The sequence below is a fragment of the Procambarus clarkii genome, chromosome 17 (genome assembly GCF_040958095.1).
Source record: "Procambarus clarkii isolate CNS0578487 chromosome 17, FALCON_Pclarkii_2.0, whole genome shotgun sequence".
NCBI classification, from domain to species: domain Eukaryota; kingdom Metazoa; phylum Arthropoda; class Malacostraca; order Decapoda; family Cambaridae; genus Procambarus; species Procambarus clarkii.
This window is the reverse complement of record NC_091166.1, coordinates 27,807,737-27,824,228: the sequence shown is the minus strand read 5'-3', so window position 1 is coordinate 27,824,228 and position 16,492 is coordinate 27,807,737.

Genomic DNA, 16,492 nt, shown 5'->3' with positions numbered 1-16,492 from the left:
GACAGCTAGTGCCCTTTGACAGGAACAAGAAGAGGAAGCAAGAAATCTTGGTACATCAGTTACTATGGGGTGATGGAAGCTCCAAAGGATACCTGATCAACCAGGCTGTGACTCATACGTCAGGCTGCGAGCAGCCGCGTCCAACAGCCTGGTTGATCAGTCCGGCAACCAGGAGGCCTGGTCGACGACCGGGCCGCGGGGACGCTAAGCCCCGGAAGCACCTCAAGGTAACCTTAAGGTAGCCTCACACGAGGATAATTTGGTGTCTACATCCTAGTTATATCTGGTGGACTAAGCCTTCTGTACAATAAGAAAAGGCACCTCCAATTTATTTACTAATATATGTAGTTAATACTGTAGTTTGATTGGCTGCATATATATAAATTTAATATAAACCTCCCACTAATGTGTAAGGATCGATTTGTGAGATTATTGCAGAAATACAGTCCACTTAACCTCATACAAATTGCTATCGAAATATATAAATTAACGTAAATATAAATTCTATATAAATTAAATAAATATAAATCTCACAGGTCGGTTCCCACAAACGTCGCAATGATCCAAGCAGAACAGGAATCCAAATATTTAGTTGGCAAAGGTTCAGATTGTCAAATTTGGGCAACTATAATCAGTGCCCCCAAAATGGCATTCACCGAGGCGCGGTGTTTTGGTTTTGAATGCTTCATAAAACTTTATCTTACTACACAGAAATCACAATAGCGTGATGCATCAAATGAACAAATCCACAAGGGCCGTGACGTTCGAATCCTCGTCACGACCCTTGTGGATTTATCTTACTATGTTGGTGGGCGCCTTGTGCCACTTTGAAGAGGTGTCTCATGCCAAAGTGGCTGCAAAGAGAGAAGCGAGACTGAGAGAACCTAATCCTTATCTTGGAGTACAGAGATTGGAATATATAGGTTGTCAAGGCCACCAATATTAGAGTTCGCCATTGTTGCTTCCCTTGTTCTGGATGATTGGATATCTGAACCAGGAAAGGTATAGTGGCATGATTGTATTCCCCAGTTAAAAAAGAAAATGTACGATCTACCCTGTCCCAATTAAGTTTGTGCTGGATTCACGCATTTTTCTGGTAGGAAAAATAGCGTAAGCCAGTCAAATGGATTCCCGTATCTTCGTATAATATGACCACCCATCAACTTGAAAGGACTTGACAACCTTTCTTTTCCTTACTCTGGTCAGGTGCTGACAATCTGGAAAACAGTACAGATAAAAGACCACCATGATTGCCTTAGCTACAATCTCACTTGCGGAACAGGAATCAGGCAAGATGTTGTCTTCATACGAAGTGTTACAGAAAAAAAATATAATTACCCTTTCTTGAAACTTTTATAGGATGAAGGAAAGAAAACAAGTGAATTTGAATATTATTTAATCACAATAAATTAGAAGCTGCATAAATTGCAAGAAATGGCGATCATCTTGAAACTCGACACGACAGTGTGAGTATAATCAACTCTTATAATAAAAACGACAGTGACGAAAAAAATTGTTTCAAATATTTGTTAAGTGTTATCACAAGGACACTGGACAGGAGAACATTCTTATTATATTACGTTACTAATTATAATGAAGAATATGAAGGAATGGTAATTATAATAGGCCTTATAAATTGAGTATATGAAGTTGTGCATAAATCAACATAAAGCCTATTGTATGAAAATCCACAGAGCAATCACTTTGTCATTTTCAACAAGGCTGTCGACCCAACTTGTAAGCTCAAGTTAATCACACACAAAACTTCTCTAATCTTGGGAAGAATATCTATACTCAATAAATAATGTGATTAGAAAGAAATTGTAAAGGGTAACTCTTAAACAATAACAAAACTATATTAGTAAAAAAAATAGACAACTCTATGCTTTTAGTAACAATTTTCACCATATTCATCCCAGAGAATGTTACCAGCCTGTTTGTTTTCACTAGAAAATATATATTTAATGAACCTGAATTGTCAGGACTTTCAGCCGAGCAACATTTGAAAAGACAATCATAAGTTTTGAATCAACAGGACGAAATCGCTACAAAAACTAAATAATTATCGTTAATAACAAAACTAAATATTCGTGGGAAAAATAATTCGGGGAACTGTCTGCGCCAACACTGAAAATTCGAAGATACTGAGTTTTCCATTGGGTACGGAGTATGTATGAAAAATTTGGACTTTTAAACTTTTAGAGGTAGCTTCAAAATTTAAAATTTCATGCCGTAGTCGAATTTTCACCATTTAATTATTGTGAGAACTGCACTGTATTATGGCTCTTCAATTTTTAGCAGTTTGCCAACGGTAATAATTCATCAGTTTCCTGTGGCAACAGCTTACCACTCGATCACAACCTCTCTGATCGTAGTCAATTTCGAAGAACAATTCGATGATTTCGTCTAAAATATCAGCAAAACTGAAAGCAAGCATGATCATGCAAAAATACGGGATTAACAAACGTTTGCTTCTTCATTGGTATGGGAAGACGTTGGCAGATAGTACACGAAACTAAACCGCTTCTGACGGTTAAAGTAATGGTGACAGAAGGGAGTAAAAGTAACTGGGAGTTTCCAAAATTTGGTATAGCTGTGAAAAGTACCAAGGCAAGGCAAGGCCTCAAATGTTTGGATTCATGATGTGTTCCTGAATAAGTCTGAAGATTGGTTTTTGACACCACTACATCAAACACAGAGCTTCTTGAAGAGCCATTCATTTTTATTGCGAAGACGATTGGGCAGGAATTGGTTTTGATTTATAGTAACTTGAAGTAATTATCTCTAAGGTTTGTTTAGCCTCATTAGGCACATTATCAAATATGGATATGGTACTCTACAAGTGATTCCAGAAAAGTTTTAATTAAGAAGGACGCATTCTGTTCTGTCTGAAAACATGTTCTTGGGAAGAAATAGCCATCTTTCGTGACGAAATGTGCACTTCACCGACCGTCGAACTCAAGCATAAAGTAGGTGCGAGATTGCTACAGAGATCAACTGAACTATCCTTTGTTTGAAGAAGCAAAGCAGTTTATGTTGCGAATGCTTTGTCCCACTCAACATATTCACTGGATATGAAAATATACAGTATACTATCAAGATTATCCATGTAACAAAATAAAAGAAGCCTCACAGATCTGGAGAAGAGCATCACTAATCTTTCACTCTCTGTAGCCCTGTTTATTTCTGAAAAGGAATCATCATCCACCCACGCTCCAATGAATGATGTAACTTTTAAGGAAATCAGGGCGCCTCCCGAATCTCAGTTACGACGGCTGGTATAACTGCCTTTATCTAAAACCTTTTTTTATTTGTGCAAACATCTTGTTGGTGTCTCAGTCTCCGTCCTTAGTTGTTACCGCAGTAAACCGGAAGATGGCCTCCAGCAAGCCAAGAAACCTGAAGATCCTCTGAAGGAGGACAGGCATGTGAATTAATATATGTATGATAGATTTTGTATCATCATATTGAAGCGGCATTAGTGAAAGCTTTACCAGCAATTTGTAAAGCTAGAAATCTTTAAGGAAGTAAAGGAAAGGAAGAAAGGAAAGCTAGAAAGGAAGTAGAGCTAGAACTCCTCTCCTTCAACAGACAATAAAAAGATACTTGGCACCCCAAAATAATTGCAAACTATCACTAAAAACCGGGATTCGGGCCACTGTCATTTGAGCAGTTCTCAAATGTTTACGAAATACTGTACAGTATATCGAATTTAAAGAGAACAATCACCGACATAACATCTTTCAGATAAGCTCAGTTTCATACTAATTTCTATCACCTTTGATCCTTTTATGGGATTTGAATGATCTGTCATATGTTAGTATATGTAATATTGAAATTAAATATTCTTGAAAAATTTATGGTAATGATGGCATTGACCCCAAGCAAAGTGATATGTTCGTCCAAAAAATTTCATGTAAACAGTAACTCGACAGCAACACTCGGTTTCCACCGTTAGTACTATTCAATTTCCTGTGGCACTCGGGAACAGACGTGTTTGGGATGCCCTCTTCTACTAAAAATCTATGGAAGTGTGTCCCCTCAAAATTGTAACTATGGAAAAATAGGAGTCGCTTTGGCTGAGCTTCAGACATTAAACATCAGTCTACACACAGAAAACACAATAGCTTGGTGCATCAAATGAACAAATCCAGAAGGGCCGTAACGAGGGTTCGTACTTAGGTAATTTGCCGTCTGGGAGCCTCTCGGACGTAGATTCAAACCCTCGTCACGGCCGTTGTGGATTTGTTCATCAGTCTACTCTAGTTCATCAAACCTCATTTCAAAACAGACCAGTTCATGAACACTTGACGAGCCACTCTTCCACGTTGAGGGGAAAATGTGTGCATAGGTGGAAAAAAAGTGAGCGGTGATGCAAACAGTAACAGGAACATCATGATGAAGCTTCATGAACAGTGGTTGGCAGCAAAGAAACTTGCATATCAATTAACTAGACAAGAACCTGCAAATATTGTGCACACAACAGAGAATTCCAGAAACGCTACATTGTTAGCTTTACTATGCCACCCCCTTCCCGATCAATAAGCTTTGGAAAAAAGTAAATAAAGTAAAAATTCAAGCCTTCACTTTTTCAAAACTGCAGACATCAGAAACTCTGATAACAGTGTATTGTCTGTATTAACCACTTTGCCAAGCTTTGCAATACAGGATGATTCAACCAATTTCACCAAATTTTGATGACCATTTCACAAATGCAACACTAGAAATGATTCAAAAGAGTACAATAAACATATTCAGTAATGGAGCGAAAATATATGCTCTCGCAAACATCAAATCCTCTACCCAAGGGACAAACAGCATCGTATGTAAAGTGCTTAAACTCACAGGGGGAGGAGAGAAGACGAAGCATTTCCTTCTCAACAGGTAAAATAGAATATAGAGCACAGGACTCGAGTAAAAAAAAAAAAAGATTTATAATTCTCATATCACGTTTAAGGTTAATAACTACAAATCTTCATAATTAAAAAAAATGTTGATTAACATGTTAGTAAAGAGTCAGTAAAATGCTATAGACCTGCACAGATCAGCAGAAGCAAATACCTTGACGCTGAGAAACTTTCAGATTTCTTTTGATGAGCTGAATGATCCCCCCCTCCCCCATGTTAAGAGTCAACAACTCGTTAGTATGATCAAAACTTGTCATACCTAATCGTCGGCAAGCATGTGAATCATAACAAATTATAAGCCCTATGTACAACTTGGGTATTTGCCTTAGTGTAGCGAACTACCGAACATCAATAAAGTTAATATAATTCTGGTGGGATGCCCCTAATTCAATCTGTAACGGTCTAACCGAACACTCATAAGAATTTCAAATATAAAAAATCATAACAAATATGACGATTTACCTCGACTTGCCAAACCATGTCAATTATTGACTAACAAAACGTCAACAAAAATAGTTGTCAGTAGAAACCAAGTATATGGACTCGACAATCCTAAACAATTAAAAAATAATGTACATATATGGATTCGTAACTCTTAAGAGGCTACAGCATTTCCAATCAATAACAGACCGCATATATGAAACAAAATTCGCAAATTTTTCATCATCTAGCAGAAACATCAGCCCAATACAAGCACTCGAAGTATTTGCATGAGTTTCTAAAAGTGCATCTTGGGATTTGCATCGATTCAAACTGTAAAAGCTCTAATAAATCAATATATCAAAATAGTATAGTTACTTTGGCAGCAGGACTGCACTTTTAATTCACTGAACTAATCTCCTAAAGCACTGTTGAATCTCCAGGACTGCTCCGAGAATGTCCTGAGAGTTTCATAAAGGTTAGGCTTGGGAATCGACTTGGTCTCGCTGGCCATTTTGTCCAGCAGACACAGACCGTCAAGAAGTGAGTTATACTTCACTTGCAACGTGCAGAATTCAACTAAAAATCTTCCTCTTGAAGTTATAAAGGGTCGCTTCTTGCATGTATCGTCGCTCAAGGCCCCATCACGTCCAGCATGCAGCCAAAAATTCCTGATTCAGCAGACTTCACGACAACCACTTCTTAAGAGGCCTCGAGCTGCAATGACGAATTCCTGGCTCCACCACTATGGTTCCCTCTCACTTGTCACGTGACCTGAGGATACTCTTTGATTAGTTAATTCATGTTGCTTGCAGCGAATAATATGTCAGTCCAACATCCGGGGATGAAGATTCTCGAAGCTCCCGCTTGACGCTTCTGGCGCCAAACTTGCTCACTTACAACGACACTTGCCCACGCCTTGTTGGAAATAATGGCCGTCTAGGCTATCCCCCCAGAATATTAATATTTCAACCAAATTCAAAATTGGGCCTTCTGACTCCCCTTAAATGTGCTCAAATTAAACCTGGGTTTGTCTTACACAATTAAAAGATGGTGAGTATGACTCTTTGACAGACCGAATAGGTGTGTTAAGTAGTCGGCATCGTAACACGTGCTAAATTTGGAACAATTTGAAGCTCAAAGTTAAATTGACATTTGTGGCTATATAAACATATCATATGATAATGTTTACAAACTTTCATTTCTGATTATGGCTTGATCTTCACATATTCCCAATTTAGCACTAAATAATTTTTTGTATATATTTATATGCTATATGTATACAATGTTTAGATATTTGATCTTCAGAGCATTTTGTATTTTTTGTAGTTTCGTAATTCCGTTCCTCGGGTTCGTTTTGGAAAACATGTTTCATCGTATATGTATAATCCAAATACCAAATGGTATCTCATGGTATATGGATAAATGTTATTAACTCGTCAAAAATAACGATGCTGAAGGATTTTGTAAGCTGATGGAAACCTAATTTCGCTTGTGTTCGTTTATTGGCAATGCCTTCTGTTAAAATTATACCCTGTGGGTCTTGAAGGGAAGTTTCAATCAGTTATTTACATTTAATATGAAATATATTTAGAAGTTGTACCAGTTTGATCGACCATTAAAGGGAAAATGTGCACTACAGTTTTGAGACTCTTTATAGTTCGTGGAAATGTTATGCAGATTTTCCATTCAGAGCAATATTGTCATATGTAATTCATTAAATTTTGGCATGTCCAGATAGTCCTAACATTTTTTTTTAATACCCGTATTATTATATTCTGAAATCCTATCGAAATGGGGTTGGTAGGAAATTCCCCACTTTTGGTTGGGATGAAATAGCCCCCCCCTCATTTTGGGTGGCATGAAATAGCCCCCTTCTTTGGGTGGCGTGAAATAGCCCCCTTCTTTGGGTGGCATGACATAGCCCCCTCTCTCCTTTGGGTGGCATGACATAGCCCCCTCTCCCCTTTGGGTGGCATGAAATGGCCATTGTGTTTGTGGATAATTTACGTAACAACACGAAACAAATTCTGGTATTAATAAAAAAATTAATCGTGATATTTGGTATAATAAACGAATCGTGCATATTGCTATTTCAACAAAGATATTTAAGCTAATACCATTTTTATAGCTTTGGAGTAAGGCTGTAAGGACTGCAGTACAGATAAGCGTTGTTTCATAGTATTTGAATTACCTTTAATATTCTAGCCCCAGTATTAATTTGATATACAAGTTTTGGAACATTTACGAGTTCTGTGATGGACTCAATCACTGGGTCCGCAAGGTAGAATAATACTTCATAATCATATAAAGGAAGGGAGTACCACCTCTTGCTGGAAGAAGGGGGACCCATAGCCTCGGAGGAAACCTCGCATAACGCATTAGAGGGAATGTTTAAGTCCCCTCCAACACAGTTTCTGTGTGCTTTTCTACCAATCTCATAATCATTATATTTTTTCTTGACCCCAATGGCGCGTTGCAACGATCGATTTCAGTAGCGTTCAGTATAATGTTAAGAGTGAATAAATCAGTATTAACACGAATGTGACTCAAACCGATGATCAAGGTTACTCCCAGCCACGCTTCTTACCCCTGTACAACGACATGGTATAAGTTATGCAACCTGGGATTCCACCGAATCCACATGGAATCTGGCGGCTTCTATTGAAATTCATCTCAATGCTCCATTTGATTTTCTCATTTCTTTGTGTATTTTTAGTTACGGTTGATGAAATACATTACCTAGAGCAGCGTGCATGGGGAGGCCTATATGTAAAACTTGGGACTGGCTTGAGTAGAAGCCTTCATACTTCCTGTGGATTCAGTGGAATCTCCAGTTGTCTAACTTGTTACATGTTGACCAAACCACACACTAGAAAGTGAAGGGACGACAACGTTTCGACTTGAAAATGGTCCAGGACCGAAACGTCGTCGTCCCTTCATTTTCTAGAGTGTGGTTTGGTCAACATATTTCAGCCAGGTTATTGTGACTCCTCGTCTAGCTTATTAAATGTCGTGGTACAAGGGTAAGGTTTGACGTCTGGGAGTACCGTGATTCATCTTAGTCTTAGTTCTTAGACTTACTTCGAGTCATCTTAGGTTTCTTAGTATATATTATGAGTGCTCTTGCGATTTGAGCTGAACGTGGCCAAAAAGTTTAGGAAGCTTCAGCTTTGGTGGCAAAAGTCAATTGTGTGTATCTGGATATAGTGATGTAACTATTAATTGTGATGGTTTGTGTTTAGTGTTTGATCAGAAACCTTTCGAAAATAGCGAAACTGTTTAGTTTCAAACATAAATTTATAATATAAAATGCAATTTTTCTAAATTAGCAATCCATCGGTATACCTTTAGAATCAGTTTAGGTAATTTGCAGATTCATCAGGAATATCCAATTGGCACGGAATGTTGTGATTGGAAGTTGTGACGATTAATTTTCGCACATGTAGGCTTTATGATACTATAATTTATGTGTTATAAGCTTCAGAATTTTATGAAATTATAGTAACTATAGTAATATTAAGCATAAATCACAGAATTCATACCGCTCCATATTTCATGTCAATAAGTTTAGCTGAACACAAGATCTAAAAATTAAAATTTTGATTGGATGAAACTTTTTCCCTCCGACTCTGTATAATTCATTTTTGCTTCTGGGCCCTGGAGGATGTGCAACTTTCTTTGATTTCATTTTCCATTGGGGGTTTCCACTGTCTTCAGCACGGCTGTTTCCCTGACCGGGGAGTCGGGGAAAACATATTATCAAGTCGACGACTGTGAGACCTGCCTTAGTTTTCCTGCCGAATGCTATCGCGAATGGCACAATAGATTTTAAAGTGAATGTATATTAAGTTTGGGAGAGTCGAGGGTCATTCTCACTTGCCTTGTGGGAACCACTCTGCTCCTGCACGGGTGTGAAATTCACCGAAAATTTTATTGTGTGGAAAAATAAAATTTACACGATTATGAAGATGGAATGTTGACAGAGGATACACAAGGGACCGTCTCGACAAACATTATATTTTCTGTTGACGTGGGTCAATACTGAGGATGGTGAGTGACGTGATGTCTACCAGGACGAAGATGATTTGAAGGGGACTTGTACATCCTTCCGTTGTGAGGAACATGCAGATCAGAGACTTTTAGGAGGGAAAGTGAAAATACTCTCTGATCCCTGTTACGTACCTCTCTAAGATACGTAATTAAATAAATTAATTTGTACATTTATATATGTTTACATTTATATATGCTTTGTGTAATATATAATTTCATGTATGTATATTTATGCAGTTATATGTTTATATATTACATTGTTGTATGTTTGGAGTTAGGCCCAACGTATCGTGGGAATGATTGTTTTTTTCTTTGTGTGCTCAGTTGTTCCCGTGGGAACTAATGATTTGTATGATCATAAGTGGGTAACAATAGGTGAATTAAAATTGTTTGAACCTGAGTTGGCAAATTGTTCGTGGGAGAGACAGTTGCTGGGTGGGCATGCCATCATTCCCCTTTGTTTGTGTTATTTTAATTATTGTATAAAACAATAATTACCTTACTTTTGTTATACATATTATTCTAACCAATTACTAAGTTAGTTTAAGATTACTCTTGTCACAATATATTGCTCCATGTAAGTTTTATAAATACTTGTAACTTTGGCAATTTTTCACGGGGCAGATGTTAGGATTTCTAGTGCTGTCGCTTATGTAGGTCAGTAGCTCACAAGGACCAGGAGGAGTAACATCTTTGGGAGTTAAGTCTGAGAGTTCCTGTTTTGTCATTAGTAGATCTTTATTCTGGGAGAGACGGTATTTTAATTTTTGCTTAATAGTGAAATATTGGTTCATCTGTACCTTATATAATATTCATTATATTGTTAATATATATATTAAAATTTATATGTATATTTCTTCAGTCCTAAGGGAAAATTTTACTTTATGCCTGTTATCAATCAAGGGGTTACACTGGTGACCCGCTCTAGACAACAGCAGTTGTAGTATCCCTAGACATTTTAAAGTCTGGCTGTTGTAGGGTCTCGAGCCGTAACGAACAATTGGTAACAATCCCCCTCTGACACTCTGAACCTCCTCCCCCACTCCAGCTAAACTCTTATTTCTAAACAATCCTTCGCTAAATCAGCTTTCCCAGCCACCCCCCCCTTCCCCACATATTAGCTCTAATCCCTGGCACCATTTGTACATCTCTGAACCTTTGTCCCCCACGTTTAATTCACCCAGTTTGCGACTCTGAACATCTAACACCACAGCCTCCCACAGCGAGTGTCTGACCCCTCTGTGTTCCGTAAATTGACGCGGGAGATAAACAGTCACTAGCGAGGTCTGGCGAGAAATTAAATTAAACCTTTGAGTGTGTTATGTCTCAAGGAGCCTCAAGGCTTCTTGTTCGTCACCATGACCTTATTCTGGCCACGTGTGCTGCTTTACTTTGTCCTCCATAGCCACTTCGACCTGTAATCTCAGCAGCCTTCGCCCTGTAATACCAGCAGCCATCGCCCTGTAATACCAGCAGCTATCGCCCTTGTTGTAATCCACAAGTTAGGGGTTATTAGCTTGAGGATCATTACTACAACACTTAACGAATGATGATTGGAAGTACATGTTAAGTAGACAGACTATGGATCACATATCCAAGAAAGGTCAAGGGATTAAGACCGCAGCTGCTTAGCCAAACTAATAATTCCTGGAAAGAGGACTCAGGCTTCTAGGAACAAGGTTACCGCTTCTAGGGATAAGGTTAATCGAATTATACCTTCCTTGAGAGGCGTGGTGAAATGTTTGAGGCCATGGCGGACTGGAGACAGTCTGGTTGTGGGAGTGGAACTGGCAAGTCCTCCGAGGTCTCCGTTTGTGGCAGCAGCGAAGTGTAGCAGACAGCTATGCGAGAGCCTGTTGTGATCTTAGTGACCAAGTTAAGTCTGCAGTATGTGAGGATTGAATGAAAGACTAACCGGGTGTGGAGCGTTGTAGTAATCATTCCGTATTAGGGACTTAGGTGGAAGTTGCAAGTGCAAGTGGTGACCGCGGAGGTCAAGTGGTCTATGGGTATTGGAAGTGTATTTACCTAATAGAGTATGTTAATATGTTATTATTTGTCAGAGTCTATTCTTTGTAATTAGATGACAAAACCCGACGGCCTTTAAATACCTTCCATCTGTCCCCTCATAGTGATCCTGGTTTGGTTGGTAAGGGAATGTTAGGGAATTGGTAGACAACATATTAGGTGGCAGCGCAAACAGGTTTTGGTACACTTTGAGAGATGAAAGAAGTGTGTTACTGGTTTAGTTGGTGAGGGAATGTTCGGGAATTGGTAGACGTCGGGTTGTGTTGAGAACGGTGGTTACTAGACGGAGGAAAGAAAGGTCAGGTGAGTCCAGGTCAGAGGAGTTAGTTAATTAAAGGGACTAGGCCATTGTGGGGCACATGTGGGGTTTATTTCTTTCGAGATTCCCGTAACGAGAGACGGCTAAGATGCAAGTCTGGATCACTGAATCATCGGGAGGCAAAACAAGTGCAGTGTTCGTAGTGCGGATTATACAGAGTGGCGAGGTAAACTAGCGCGGGTGAATGTGGGCCAGCGTGGGCCATATGCGGGCCAAGTGATGTGCGGGCCAAGCGAGCCGCACCTTGGAGTTTGTTTTATATCGTCGGTATGGTGGTAATAGTGAGAAACCGTTGCTAAGGACAAATCAAGCGTGAAAACTAGGTAATTTGAAGTTAATTAAATTTCATGTAAAATGTAAATCGAATATTTTAAGGATAATGAAATATTACCTAAAGTACTGTGCGAGTTCCTGCGTTGTCAGACGTAGATACAGAAAATAGGCGCAGTGAATTATGGACGCCTGGGCAAAGCGAGCAATGCGTAATTTGTCGTCAGGGGTTCGACGTCTAGTGTACAGTGGAGAGGTCCATGGAGATTGTTTGTAGGTACAGTTAGCATTATGGAGATGTTACCATGGGACACGTGGAGCGTGTCCCGTTGGTGGGGGTGTGTTGGCGGCGACGCAGTGTGTATTGTTGTTTGGACTCTGAATGTTGGGCATGGTTGTGTATTGGCGTTTAGACGCCGGGTGTAGTGCATATATAGTGCATATGCATATACTACTGGTATATTGGCGGTTGGACGAGGGTGAGTAGAGTAATGCATATGTAGTGGCGTATTAGAAGCCAGCGTAATGCATAGTATTTACTGTAGTGAAATGTACATGTTTTGACTGTTGATATTATGGATGTAGTATAGTGCATGACATTGTTGGCATTGTAGCGCCAAGGTGTAGCATGTGTAGCGTTACTGGTTATTGTAACACCGGGTGTATTGTAGACATTAGCGTTGAAGTATGCTAACGCAGGTGGTAGAGTGTGGCGGGTGGCCACTACACAAGAAATTATACCTGACGAGTGTGGGTCAGGTAATTAACGAATTACCAGAGAAAAGGGAGTGTGTGGGGCGTCTGGTTACTTAGTGGTGGTGTTGAGGGCGTTGGGGACGCCGTGTGTGGTATTGAGGGCGTTGGGGACGCCGTGTGTGGTATTGAGGGCGTTGGGGACGCCGTGTGTGGTATTGAGGGCGTTGGGGACGCCGTGTGTGGTGTTGAGGGCATTGGGGACGCTGTGTGTGGTGTTGAGGGCGTTGGGGACGCCGGGGGTTGATGGCATTGGGGACGCCATTGGGTGGTGTAGTGTAGTGGCGTTTGGACGCCTGGTATGGAGTGTGGTGTTGTGGAGTATATGGTGGCGCAGGGGCGCCAGGTAGTGGTCGGTAAGGTGAGTATCGGCGTAGCAAGGTCGGTACGTTAGGACGCAGGAAGTGGTTGTGGGGAGGTGTGGCGATATATTGAGGTCATCAGTGGTTGGGATCACCAGAGGTGATGGTGTGTCGGAGTGGGTAAGTCGGATGGATAAGATGCAATGTGGATAATTGCAGGAGTTGGTGGCTGCAGTAGGCGAGCCAAGTCGATATATCTAGCAAGACTCATAAAAGTCTAATAAAAATTCATTATTTTCATTAAAATTTTCATTAATTAAGTTGGAGTGGGTAAGTCTTATGGATAAGATTACAAGGTAGAATTTCAAAATTTCAGGTATTGGTGGTTGCAGTGGGCGAGCCAAGTAGATATATTATTTTCTCATTAATTAAGTTGTTACAGGAATCTCGCTAGAGGCGAGCCAGTGGCAGTATGATGCTTTAGTGACATTAGTTGTGAAATTATTTTAATGAGGTTTTTATTGTGATAATGTATGTGTATGTATATACTGTATATTACCTCATCGGCACCATTACTGAGTGTTAGGCTTGAGAAGGTCCCCCGGGATCATGTCACAGAGCTTCAGGTAGAGTAGAAGGGAAGCCATGACGCTACACTCAGTAATTCTAGAAAAAAGGGGGGAGGAATTGAAGCCAACGTGACGTTATAGGCGAAATTCGTCCCCTGACATCAAAGCAGGGATAAGTGACAGCTGCAATAGCTTTGCAGCTACACTCAAGCTATATACGGGGAGAGAGTAAGGAGCCGGGGGGGTGTCATGTAATAATGGGATCGAGCCAGGGGGCTCCGAGGGAATATTTTGCAGGTACAGCGGTCGGGAAGGTGTGAATACAGGTGGACACACTCTGGGCAGATGGGCCTAGAGTAATGTGCTACAGCTGTGGTGAGCACAGCAAGGAAGGATGACCAGAGAACTGTGAGGTATCTACAGCGTTCTGGGGTTGGTGCCCTGGAACGAGACGGCAGCATAGACCCGAGGGAACATGACCCTGGGGTAGGAATCTCCGTTGCTCTGGAGGCCAGGATCACATTAGCTCAGAGCAACGAGGGGACATTGACAACATTCACCAGGCTAGACAGCCTGGGTTTTGTCTGGGTCATGGAGGATCTATGACCTAGCAACCATGGGACACGAAGACAAGAGAAGTGATGCTGCCAATTGTGGAGGAGGCCAGTGAAACATTGTGATCATTGTAACCCCTTATGTCAACAGTACAGGGCAAGATGTTAAATTTATATTAACTTGTTACTAAGGATGAAGAACCTTAGATATATATGTGTTGTGTATATATTAATGACTAGTATCATTTCTGTTTAAGTGCCAGCATTCTGGTCCATGTAATATTATGGTTATGTTTGTATGTAATTATATGTCAGCAGGTTAGGTATATGTGCATTGTTGGAAATAGGAAAAAATATTACAGACTATTTTACCTATGCTATGATGTTTAATACAATGTATATGTTGTAGAAGTGTTGTGAGTCATGTCGGGGAACATTTTAAATTAGTTCATCGTGTGCATGATGAACTTATTGGATGAATTTTTAGTTGTACACATATGGTGGGTGCATCCTCCAGGTCCTTGCACCACTGGAACCATTGCAATGATGCATATGGGGACATATGCGTGTTTAAGGAGGGGAGTGGTGTTGTAATCCACAAGTTAGTAGGGATTATTAGCTAGAGGATCATTACTACAACACTTAACGAATGATGATTGGAAGTACATGTTATGTAGACAGACTATGGATCACTTATCCAAGAAAGGTCAAGGGATTAAGACCGCAGCTGCTTATCCAAACTAATCATTCCTGGAAAGAGGACTCAGGCTTCTAGGAACAAGGTTACCGCTTCTAGGGATAAGGTTAATAGGATTATACCTTCCTTGAGAGTCGTGGTGAAATGTTTGAGGCCATGGCTGGCTGGAGACAGTCTGGTTGTGGGAGTTGAACTGGCAAGTCCTCCGGGGTCTCCATTTGTGGCAGCAGCGAAGTGTAGCAGACAGCTATGCGAGAGCCTGTTGTGATCTTAGTGACCAAGTTAAGTCTGCAGTATGTGAGGATTGAATGAAAGACTAACCGGGTGTGGAGCGTTGTAGTAATCATTCCGTATTAGGGACTTAGGCGGAAGTTACAAGTGCAAGTGGTGACCGCGGAGGTCAAGTGGTCTGTGGGTATTGGAAGTGTATTTACCTAATAGAGTATGTTAATATGTTATTATTTGTCAGAGTCTATTCTTTGTAATTAAATGACAAAACCTGGCGGCCTTTAAATACCTTCCATATGTTCACTCATTGTGTTCCAGTACAAACCTAGTGGTGCGCCTCAAGGGTCTGGTGTGTGTAGGAGTATAGGTGGTAGTAACGGTTGCAGAGGCAAGGTGTTGTGTGTTGTGTAATCGCAGCGTCACGACACCCTGTAATCCCAGCAGCCTTCGACCTGTAATCCCAGCAGCCTTCGACCTGTAATCCCAGCAGCCTTCGACCTGTAATCCCAGCAGCCTCCGACCTGTAATCCCTGCAGCCTTCGACCTGTAATCTCAGCAGCCTTCGACCTGTAATCCCAGCAGCCTTCGACCTGTAATCCCAGCAGCGTTCGACCTGTAATCCCAGCAGCCTTCGACCTGTAATCCCTGCAGCCTTCGACCTGTAATCTCAGCAGCCTTCGACCTGTAATCCCTGCAGCCTTCGACCTGTAATCCCAGCAGCCTTCGACCTGTAATCTCAGCAGCCTTCGACCTGTAATCTCAGCAGCCTTCGCCCTGTAATCCCAGCAGCCTTCGACCTGTAATCTCAGCAGCATTTGACCTGTAATCCCTGCAGCCTTCGACCTGTAATCCCTGCAGCCTTCGACCTGTAATCCCTGCAGCCTTCGACCTGTAATCCCTGCAGCCTTCGACCTGTAATCTCAGCAGCCTTCGACCTGTTATCCCAGCAGCCTTCGACCTGTAATCCCAGCAGCCTTCGACCTGTAATCTCAGCAGCCTTCGACCTGTAATCCCAGCAGCCTTCGACCTGTAATCCCAGCAGCCTTCGACCTGTAATCCCAGCAGCCTTCGATCTGTAATCCCAGCAGCCTTCGACCTGTAATCTCAGCAGCCTTCGACCTGTAATCTCAGCAGCCTTCGCCCTGTAATCCCAGCAGCCTTCGACCTGTAATCTCAGCAGCCTTCGACCTGTAATCCCTGCAGCCTTCGACCTGTAATCCCTGCAGCCTTCGACCTGTAATCCCTGCAGCCTTCGCCCTGTAATCCCTGCAGCCTTCGCCCTGTAATCCCAGCAGCCTTCGCCCTGTAATCCCAGCAGCCTTCGCCCTGTAATTCCAGCAGCCTTCGTCCTGTAATCTCAGCATTCTTCGCCCTGTAATCTCAGCAGCCTTC